Here is an 11,636-nt window from a genome sequence, read left to right on the forward strand (position 1 = left end):
CTGCTCCTGAAATTCATATGAAAATGCCACTGACCCACAACATATTTGGAAAAGAAGGACAAAGATGGAAGACTCACACTTTCTGATTTTAAAATTTACTACAAAGCTACAGTAATGAATCAAGTGTGACACTGGCATAAGGATAGACAAATAGAACAAGGGAATGGAATTGAGAATCCAGACATGGACCCTCTTATTTACACTGTATTTATTTTCGACATGGTACCAAAACAATTCAATAGGGAAGGAACAGATTTTTCAACCAATGATGTTGAAAGAAATGGGTACCTATATGTAAAAAATGAGGTTACACCCTTCTCGCACTATATAGGAAAACTAACTCAAAATGCATCAAAGGCCTAAACATGTAAGAGGCAAAGGTATTAAACTCTTGAAAGAAAACATACAGATAAATCTTTGTGGCTCTTGATTTGGCAACGTTTTCTTAAATATGACGCAAAACATACAAGCAAAGAAAAAACCTAAATTGGACTCTATAAAAATTTAAAACCTTTATGCTTCAAAGGGTACTATCAAGAAAGTCAACAGACAACTACTGAATGGAGAAAATATTTTCAAATCACATATTGGATAAGGTACATCCATCTTGAATATTTAAAAACAAAACCTCCTACAAATAACTCAGTAATAAAAAAGATAGCTCAATTAAAAATGCTCAATGGATTTAAACAGACACTTACCTATAAAAGATATCCAAACAGTCAATAAGCATATGAAATGATGCTCAACATTAGTCATCAGGGAAACATGAATCAAAACCATGATGATTGACCACTTCATACTCACTGAGATGACAAAAATTTTAAATCCATATGTTCTGACCATGATATAAAGAAATCGAAACTCCTGCAGACTGCTGGCAGGACTGTACAATTGTTGAACCACTTTGACAAACAGTCTGGCAGTTTAGCAGTTTCACTCTTAGGTATGTAGTCAAGAAAAATGAAAAACTACATGCATACAAAAATTTGTAGATAAGTGTTCATAGCGACACCATTCATAACAGCCAACAAATGGAAACAACCCAAATGTCTCTCAAATGATATGGGCAAGTAAAACGTTATATCTATATTACAGAATATTATTTGGTAATAAAAAGGAATGAAGTATTGATACATGTGATGACATAAGTGAATTTCAAAAACATAATAAATGAGTCAGTCATGGAACACTACATATTGTATGAATCTGTTTATATGAAAAGTCCAGATAGGAAAATCTATAAAGACAGAAAGCAGATGAGTGGTTGCCTAGCACTGGAAATGCTGAATAAAGGGCTGGGCAACTGATAATGGATTGGATTTTTTTTTTGGAGAGAGGAGATAATATGTTCTAAAACTGATTAAAGTGATGGTTATACAACTCTGTGAATACAGAAAAAAAAACACTGAATTGCACAGTTAAAAGCCTACTTGTATAAGATGTGAATTATATCTCAATAAAGCTGTTACCAAAAAAAACCCCACCAGAACAAAAACAAGATATAATCAGGCCTGCTTGGTGCTCTTGGTCTTTGTGTCTCCTGTCTCTTTAAGTTTTGGACACTTTACATCCTCCCACCTCCTTATTATTTACACGATTAACTTGTTGAAGAGTCTAGGTCAGTTAATTATCTCACGTTCCTAATTTATTTTGCATGATTCCTTGTGTTGCTACATAACTTGTTTTCTGGCAGGAATACTTTATAGGTAAATCTGTGTACTGTATCTTCCATACATATGTCTAGTTCCATGTGAAAGAGTTCCCTCTGAAACGACTCAAGTTCATTCTTTACCAATTTTTAATCTTACACAGTCATGCACTGCATAACATTTCGGTCAATTGACCGCATATAACAATGCTGGTCCCGTGAGATTATAAGGGAGCTAAAAATTCCTATTGTCTTAGTGATGTTGTAGCTGTTACAATGTCATACGGCAGTAAATTATTCATGTGTTTGTGACAATGCTGGTGTAAAAAAAAACTACTGTGTTGCCAGTAGTATAAAAGTGTAACACATACAATTATGTATAGTACATACTACTTGATAAAGATAACAAACAACTATGTTACTGGTTACGTATCTGCTACACTATACTTTTTATCATTATTTTAGATGTACTTCCAGTTATTAAAAAAAAAAAAAGTTAAATGTAAAACAGCCTCAGGCAGGTCCTTCAGCAGGTATTCCAGGCAAAGGCATTGTTATTATAGGAGGTGATAGCTATTTGTGTGTTACTGCCCCGAAGACCTTCCAGTGGAACCAACTGTAGAGGTGGAAGACACTGATATTGATTATCCTGACCCTGTGTAAGCCTAAGCTAACAAGTGTGTCTGTGTCTTAGTTTTTAACAAAATAGTTGAGAAAGTAAAAAATAAAATAAAAATTTTTTAAATAGAAAAAAACATATAGGATAGAAAGAAAATATTTTTGTACACCTGTACAATGTGTTTGTGTTTTAAACAAAGTGTTAATATTACGAAGTCAAAAAGTTAAAAAAAAAAAACTAGAAAGTTTATAAAGTAAAAAGATTACAGTAAGCTAAGCTTAATTTGTTAGTGAAAAAATTTTTTTTTCTAAATTTAGTGTAGTCTAAGTGCATACTGTTTATAAAATTTACTGTAGTGTGCACGTCTTAGAATTTCATTTACTCACTACTCACTCACTGACTCGCCCAGAGCAACTTCCAGTCCTGAAAGCTCCATTCATGGTAAGTGATCTATTCAGGTGTACCTGCCCTTTTTTTTTTTTTTTTGAGACAGTCTCACTCTGTGGCCCAGGCTGGAATGCAGGGTGCAATCTCGGCTCACTGCAATCTCTGCCTCACGGGTTAAAGCAATTCTCTTGCCTCAGCCTCCCGAGTAGCTGAGATTACAGACGTCCACCACCAGGCCCAGCTAATTTTTGTATTTTTAGTAAAAACGGGGTTTCACCATGTTGGCCAAGGTGGTCTCGAACTCCTGACCTCAGGTAATCACCCGCCTCAGCCTCCCAAAGTGCTGGGATTACAGGCATGAGCCACAAGCCTGGCCCAGGTGTACCCTTTTTAATCTGTTATATTGTATCTTTACTGCACATTTTATATGTTTAGATACACAAATACTTCACATTGTGTTACAACTGCCTAAGATATTCAGCATAGTAGATGCTGTACAGGATCATAGCCTACGAACAACAGGCTACATAATATAGCCTAGGCTGGTAGTAGGCTATATTACCTACGGTTATGTAAATACTCTACAATGTTTACACAAAAAGTCACCTAACAATACATTTCTCAGAATGTGGTCCTATTGTTAAGCAACGCATGACTGTACTGTTGAATTCAGTTTGCTACTATTTTGTTGAAGATTTTTGCATCTATATTTATCAAGGTCTTAGTCAGTAGTTTTTTCACTGTGTCTTTGTCTAGCTTTGGTATCAGGGTAATGTAGGCCCCAAAGAGTAAGTCTGGAAGTGTTACTTCCCTTTCAATTTTTTCGAAGACTATGAGGAGGATGGGTGTTAATTCTTCAAATGTTTGATAGAATTCTAAAGTGAAGCTCTCTGGCTTTTCATTGTTGGGTTTTTTTTTGTTTTTTAGTGATTGAATCTCCTTACTTATCATCAGCCTTTTCAGATTTTCTATTTCATCAGGATTCAGTCTTGGAAAGCTGTTTGCTCATTTCTTCTATGTGATGCGATCTGTTGGCATGTAACTGTTGATAATATTGTCTTATAATCCTTTTATTTCTGTGGTGTTGCTTGCAAGATCCCTTCTTTCCTTTCTAATTCGAGTTCTTCCAGTTTTCTCTTTTTTCTCCCTTCATCTAGCTAGTGATTTGTCCATTTTGTTGATACTTTCAAGGAACCAAATCAGCCAGGCTGTTGATTTTGATTTTGATCTCTCTTCCTTTTCAATGTAAGCATCTACAGCTACAAACTTCCCTGTTAACACTGCATCCTATAAATTTTGTTATGATGTGTTTTTTTGTTTCAAGGTATTTGCCAGTTTTCCTTGGGATTTCTTCTTGGACCCAATGGTTGCTGGAGAGTGAGTTTTTAAATTTTCACCTATTTGTGGATTTTATAGTTATCCTTCCTTGGTTTGAGGTTTCACTTCATTGTGATCAGAAATTTTGTAACAATGTCAGTCTTTGAAAATTTATTAAGACTTGTTTTGTGGCCAAACACGTAGTTTATCTGGAGGATGTTCCACGTACACTTGAGAAGAATGTATCGTCTGCTGTTGTTGGGTGGAGTGTTCTGTGTATGTCTGACAGATCGAGTTAATTTATTATGTTGCTCAAGTCCTCCATTTCCTTACTTATATTCTGTCTGGTTATATTTCTGAAAGTAGGGTATTGAAGTTTCCTAGTATTATTATGTTACTATTTCTTCAATTCTGTCAATGTTTGCTTCACATTATTTTAGAAGTCTGATGTTTTGGGGCATAAATATTTCTCATTTGTGTCTTCTTGGTGAATTTACCTTTTTATCATTTATATAGTGTCCTTGTCTCTTGTAACAGTTTTTGACATAAAGTATATTTTGTCTTATATTAGTATTACTACTACTATTCTCTTCTGGTGACCACTGACAAGGATTGTCTTTTTCCATCCTTTCATTTTCAGCCTACATGTGTCTTTAGATCTAAAATGAGTCCCTTGTAGACAGCATACAGTTGGGTGCTGGCTGTTTAAATCCAATCAGCCACTCTGATTAGTTTTTTGATTTCATCCATTTACATTTAAAGTAATTACTGATAAAGGAAGGATATACTTTTTTTTTTTTTTTTTTTTTTTGAGACAAAGTTTCACTCTTGTTGCCCATGCTGGAGCACAATGGTGTGATCTCAGCTTACTGCAACCTCTGCCTCCTGGGTTCAAGCAATTCTCCTGCCTCAGCCTCCGGAGTAGCTGGGATTACAGGTGCCTGCCACCATACCCGGCTAATTTTTGTATTTTTAGTAGAGATGGGGTTTCACCATGTTGACCAGGCTGGTCTTGAACTTCTGACCTCAGGTGATCCACCTGCCTCAGCCTCCCAAAGTGCTGGGATTACAGGCATGAGGCACCGTGCCAGGCCAGGAAGGACATACTATTACCATTTTGTTAATTTTTTCTGCATGTCTTGCAGCTTTTTTGTCCCTCCTTTCCTCTCTTACTGCCTTTGGGTTTCACTGATTTGTGTGTGTGTTACACGCTTAGATTCCCTTTTAATTTCTTTCTGTGTATATTCTATAAGTATTTTCTTTGCAATCAGTTATATAAAACATCTTAAAGTTATAACTATTTTACATCAATAATGTCAACTGAATACACTAACTGCACCATTATGGCTCCACATTCCCACTTCATGTTACTGATGTCACAATTCTTTTTTTTTTGAGATGGAGTCTCACTCTGTTGCCCAGGCTGGAGTGCAATGGCACGATATCAGCTCACTGCAACCTCTGCCTCCCAGGTTCAAGCAATTCTCCTGCTTCAGCCTCCCAAGTAGCTGGGATTACAGGCATGTATGACCATGCCTGGCTAATTTTTGTACTTTTAGTGGATATGGGGTTTCACCATGTTGGCCAGGCTGGTCTCAAACTCCTGACCTCGGGTGATCCACCTACCTTAGCCTCCCAAAGTGCTGGGATTACAGGCGTCAGCCACCGCACCAGGCCACAAATTATATCTTTATATGTTGTATTACCCCCAGCATAGACTTAGTTTTTTTTTTTTTAATACTTCTTTTACATTCTATGCAATAATTAAAAATCAACTTATATGTCAAGATTACAATAATATAGGCTACTTACTGTATTCGTCCATTTATTTGCCTTTAACACAGAATGTTATACTTTTATATGGCTTCATGTTGCTGTGTAGTGTGCTTTCATTTCAACCTGAAGGACTCTTCAGTATTTTTTATAGGGCAGGTGTAATAGTTACTGAACTCCTTCAACTATTATTTATCTGAGAAAGTCTTAAGGACAGTTTAGCTGAATATAGTACTCTTGGTTAACAGTTTTTTTTTTTGCACTTAGAATGTACCACCCCACTGCCTGCTGGCCTGCAAGGTTTCTGCTGAGAAATCTGCTGAAATTCTTATAGAACTCCCTTGAACGAGACCAGCTGCTTTTCTCTTGTCAATTTCAAGATTATCTTTGTATTTCACTTTTGACAATTTGATTATAATGTATCTTAGAGTTGGGTGTCTTTGGAATTGTCCTCTCTGGAGTTCCTTGAGCTTCCTGAATTTGTATGCCCAATCCTTTCCTCAAAAAAGGGCAAGTTTGGGACATTTTCAGCTATTATTTCTACAAATAAGCTCTCTCCCCCTTCTTCTCTCTTCTCATTCCAAGACTTACATTATGCATATACTGGTTCACTTCATGATCTCCCATAAGTCCCTTAGACTGTCGTTACTTTTCTTCATTTTTTTCTCTTTGCTCCTCTAACATAATTTTATTATTACATTAGAACTTTTTGTAGACACGGGGTCTCATTATGTTGACCAGGCTGGTCTTGAACACCTGGCTTCAAGTGACCCTCCTGCCTTGGCTTCCCAAAGCACTGAAATTACAGGTGTAAGCCACTGTGCCCAGCCTCTGACTTAATTTTAGATGATCTGTCTTCAAATGTGTTGATGTCTTCTGCGTAATCAAGTCTGCTGTTGACTTTTATAGCTCCAGAATTTATTTGGTTCCTTCTTATAATTTGTATCTTCTAGTTTACACTGTCACTTTGTTCTTGCATCATTTTCCTGACTTTGCTTAGTTTTTTGTGTTCTCTTAAGTTTTTAAATTATCTGTCACAGTTTTTAAGTCATCTGTCACAAAGTTCAGAGATCTGCATTTCTTTAGGGTGAGTTTCTGAAGCTTTGTTTTCTTCTTTGACTTGATCAATGTCCCTGCTCCTTTGTATGCCTTCTGATCCTTTTTTAATGGGTATTTGGGCATTTGAAAAAACAGAAAACAAACACCTTTCTGAGTCTTTACAACTGGCTTCATACAGGGAAACACTTTCATGAATCAGCCCAGTTAGAGGTTTTAGGACCACCCAAATTTTTCTGAGACATTTGTCTTCTCTGGGCTTCTATGTGTGTTTTTGACAGTCTTAATTTCCCCAGCAACTTATTGCTGTTCCCTCGCAGAAACCCATTAATCTCTGTGTCCCTCAGACCTCTCCCAGCAGAAGTGCAGATCTCTGCAGCTCTTATGTGCTGCAACAATCACTTCTGTTTCCTGCAGCTCCCAAACTATGCTACTGTTGCGGGAAGGGAGGGACCCTGAACAGAGGGACTGGCTGAAGCCATGGCAGAACATAAAGCCATAGTGAAGATTTCATAGATATTTATTAGTTCCCCAAATTAATACTTTTATAATTTCTTATGGCTGTCTTTACTGCAATCTCTGAACATAAATTGTGACGATTTCACAATTGTGAAGTGACACCTATCACTTCCCCAATCAATACCCTTGTGTTTTCCTATGCTTGTCTTTAATCTCTTAATCCCATCATCTCTTTTGTAAGCTGAGGAGGATGTATGTTGCCTCAGGACCCTGTGATGATTGCGTTAACTGCACAAATTGTTTGTAGAGCATGTGTGTTTGAACAATATGAAATCTGGGCACCTTGAAAAAAGAAAAGGATAACAGCAATGTTCAGGGAACAAGGGAGATAACCTTCAACTCTGACTGCCAGTGAGCTGGGCAGAACAGAGCCATATTTCTCTTCTTTCAAAAGCAAAGAGGAGAAATATTAAAGCTCCTTTTCTCTCAGTCAGGAACATCCCTGAGAAAGAGAATGCTTCCCCTGAGGGTAGGCCTCCTCTGTGTACGCTGGGGCAGCTGTCTTTTACAGTCGTGGCCGACAGGATTTAAATAAGCCCTGGTTCCATAGTGCTCCCAGGCTTATTAGGGATGAGGAAATTCCCCGCTTCTAATAAATTTTGTCAGACGGTTGTCTGCTCTCAAACCCTGTCTCCTGATAAGATGTTATCACTGACAATGCATGCCCGAAACTTCATTAGCAATTTTAATTTCACCCTGTCCTGTGGTCCTGTGATCTAGCCTTGCCTCCATTTGCTTTGTGATATTTTATTACCTTGTGAAGCATGTGATCTCTGTGACCCACACCCTTATTCGTGCACTCCCTCCCCTTTTGAAAATCGCTGATAAAAACTTGCCAGCGTTTTACGGCTCAGGGAGCATCATGGAACCTGCCGACATGTGATGTCTTCCCTGGACACCCAGCTTTAAAATTTCTCTTTTGTACTCTTTCCATTTATTTCATCAGACCAGCCGACGCTTAGGGAAATAGAAAAGAACCCACGTTGAATATCGGGGGTGAGGGTTTCCCTGATATGCTACCATTCCCTTCAGCACTCTGAGATGAGATGCAAACCAGTCCTGTGGGCAGACTTTGGATAAGCCAAAATATTGAACACGCAGTCCATTATTTCGTTTTTGTCCCAAGGGAGAAAGCAGGGGATAGGAAATTTCCTCCTGGTTGCACTGCACTATACTGGGAGGGGAACACACATGCAAAATGCCACAAACTTTTCCACTCCTTCTGAAGGAGTCCCTTCTTTTTAACGTTTTAGCCTGAGTGCTGCAGCTTCTCAATTGGTCTCTACAATTCTCACTAACATGTCCTTGTCACTATATTGAAATTAACTGGTGTTTCCATGAAGGAATAGGGCCTGAAACTACCTACTCCAACATATTGATGATGTTAGTCCTATAGCCAAATTTTACAATCATTAGTTATAACACATATTACCTTCCAGCTCAGGTTGTACTGAATTTTTCTATCTCAGTTTCTTTGATAATAGCTCACCCTTATGTTACTGAATCACACAAGAAAATCAGTCTTATAAGGTATACCCAGTATATCAGATTTACTCCTCAATGGCTTTAGTTGTTTTTAAATATTAAATCCATCCTTAAACAAGTTATAACTGTGATCAAATACACAAAAAAAACCCTGTCAGAAGTTTCCAAAGGTAATTTCTGAAGAGATTACTTTGCTAAAATATTTTGAGTTATACTAGTATTCTTAGAATAAATATAATGCCTGCCCAAGTGGTTAACAGAGTCCTATAACAACAAAAAAAAGATTTTAAGATAAGGTTACATTATTTAAAATCACAAATTTTACATCTTCCTAAACAGATGTGAATACCTGCTTGTGATGCCCACACGTATTTAATTAATCTGGTACTACTTACTCTTCTATTATTATATTTAAAAGTTTATTTATACACCTTAAAATTGTTCTACCTTTATGAATATATAGTAATTAAGTTGAAAACAATATTTTAACTAAAAGGATCTAGGTTCAACAGAAACTGAAAATCCTGAACATGTCAACAGACAACTTTTATTTAGAGATGTTAAAATGAATCCTGAGAAATACGTGTGCTAAATATTATTCTCTTATGTCATTAGACTAATATAAAAACACAGTATTACAAGATCGCGATTCCATTATTTTTCTTCAGACAGGGTCTCACTCTGTTGCCCAGGCTGGAGTACAGTGGTACAATCACAGCTCACTGCAGCCTCGACCTCCCCAGGTTTGGGTGATCTTCCCACCTCAGCCTCCGAGGGAACTGGGGTTACAGGCGCGTGCCACCACGCCTGGTTAATTTTTGTATTTTTTGTAGATATGGGGTACTGCCATGTTGCCAAAGCTGACCTCAAACTCCTAGGCTCAAGCTATCCTCCGACTTCAGCCTCCCAAAGGGCAAGGATTACAGGTATGAGACACCGTGCCCAGCCCTCATCTAGTTCTAACAAATAAAATTTCTCTGCAGAACTTTAATACTGCAGGCCTTCCTAATTAGCAGTTACTTCTAAAATAAGGCTAGATTTAGGGAAATAATTGATGTAGGTACTAAGAGACAGAATTCTAAACAAAGGTGTATTTGTGTTCTATTGCTGCCATAACAAATACCACAAACTTAACATTTAAACAACACAAATTCATTATTTTACACTTTTGTAGGTTCAGAAGTCTAATACGGGTCTCAGCCAGCCAAAATCAATGTATATTCAGAGCTGTGTTCCTTTCCGGAGGCTAAGGGAGGATTCATTTCCTTGCTTATTCAAGTTGCATGCAGAATCCAGTTTGCTGCAGTTAGAGCACTGAGATTTGTATGTCCTTTGTGACTGTCGGCAGAGGGCAATTCCCAGCTTCTAGAAGATATCTGATGGCCGGGCATGGTGGCTCACACCAGTAATCCCAGGACTTTGGGAGGCCAAGGTGGGCAGATCACAAGGTCAAGAGTTTGAGACTATCCTGGCTGACACAGTGAAAACCCGTCTCTACTAAAAATACAAAAATTAGCTGAGTGTGGTGGTGCACACCTGTAATCCCAGCTACTTGGGAGACTGAGGCAGGAGAATCACTTGAACCCGGGAGGCAGAGGTTGCAGTGAGCCAAGATGGCACCACTGCACTACAGCCTGGCGACAGAGTAAAACTCCATCTCAAAAAAAAAAATAAATAAAGATTATCTGAATTCCATGTCTTATGGCCCTCTTTCTCCATCTTCAAAAGCCAGCAAGAGTGGGGTGAGTCTCTGGCCTACTCTTCTGAATCCTTCTGGTTTAAAGAGTTTATGTGATTACTAAGACCACTCACATAATCCTGGATAATCTCCCTATTTTAAGGTCAGCTGATTAGCAACTTTAATTCCCTTTTGCCATGTGCTATGGTTTGAACGTTTGTTTCCTCCAAAAGTCATGTTGAAACTTAATTCCCAATATGACAGTATTGAAAAGTGGGGCCTTTAAGAAGTGACTGGGTCCGGGCACAGTGGCCCACATCTGTAATGACAACATTCTGGGAGGCCAAGGCAGGAGGAATGCTTGAAGCTACGAGTTCAAGATCATCCTGTGCAACGAAGCGAGGTCTGATCTCTATACAAATTTTTAAAAAATTAGCTGGGCAGGCCGGGCGTGGTGGCTCAAGCCTGTAATCCCAGCACTTTGGGAGGCAGGGGCAGTGATCCGAGGTCAGGAGATCCGAGACCATCCTGGCTAACAGGGTGAAACCCTGTCTCTACTAAAAATACAAAAAAAAAACTAGCCAAGTGAGGTGGCGGGCATCTGTAGTCCCAGCTATTTGGGAGGCTGAGGCAGGAGAATGGCGTAAACCCGGGAGGCGGAGCTTGCAGTGAGCTGAGATCCTACCACTGCACTCCAGCCTGGGCGACAGAGCGAGACTCCGTCTCAAAAGGAAAAAAGAAAAAAATTAGCTGGGCAAAGTGGTATATACCTGTAGTCCCTACTCAAAGGGACGAGGCAGGAAGACTGCTTGAGGCTAGGAGTTTGGAGGCTGCAGTAAGCAATGACTGGGCCACTGCACTCCAGCCTAGGTGACACGAAAGCTTTTTAAAAAAAAGGTGACTGGGTTATGAGGGATGCCCTCATGAAAGGATTAATTCATCCAAGGGTTAATGGATTAATGGATTATCATGGGAATTGGACTGGTGGCTTTATAAAAGGGAGAGAGACCTTAGCTAGCACACTCAGCCCCCAGCCATGTGATACCCTGCATCACCTCTGGACTCTGCAGGAGACCAGGAAGAAGGGCCTCATCAGAGGCAGCCCCTCAAATTTGTTCGTTTTTTTTTTCTTTTGAAACAATCTTGCTCTG

At 38.7% G+C, this 11,636-nt stretch overlaps 1 protein-coding gene across 9 annotated transcripts in view; it reads right to left on the reverse strand.

Annotated features, from left to right (window-relative positions):
• Positions 1–11,636, reverse strand: part of CCDC138 (coiled-coil domain containing 138) — a 128,594-nt gene that overhangs the window by 91,702 nt on the left and 25,256 nt on the right. The gene's annotated exons all lie outside the window — the stretch shown is intronic.

The sequence above is a fragment of the Papio anubis genome, chromosome 14, assembly GCF_008728515.1.
Source record: "Papio anubis isolate 15944 chromosome 14, Panubis1.0, whole genome shotgun sequence".
Lineage (NCBI taxonomy): Eukaryota > Metazoa > Chordata > Mammalia > Primates > Cercopithecidae > Papio > Papio anubis.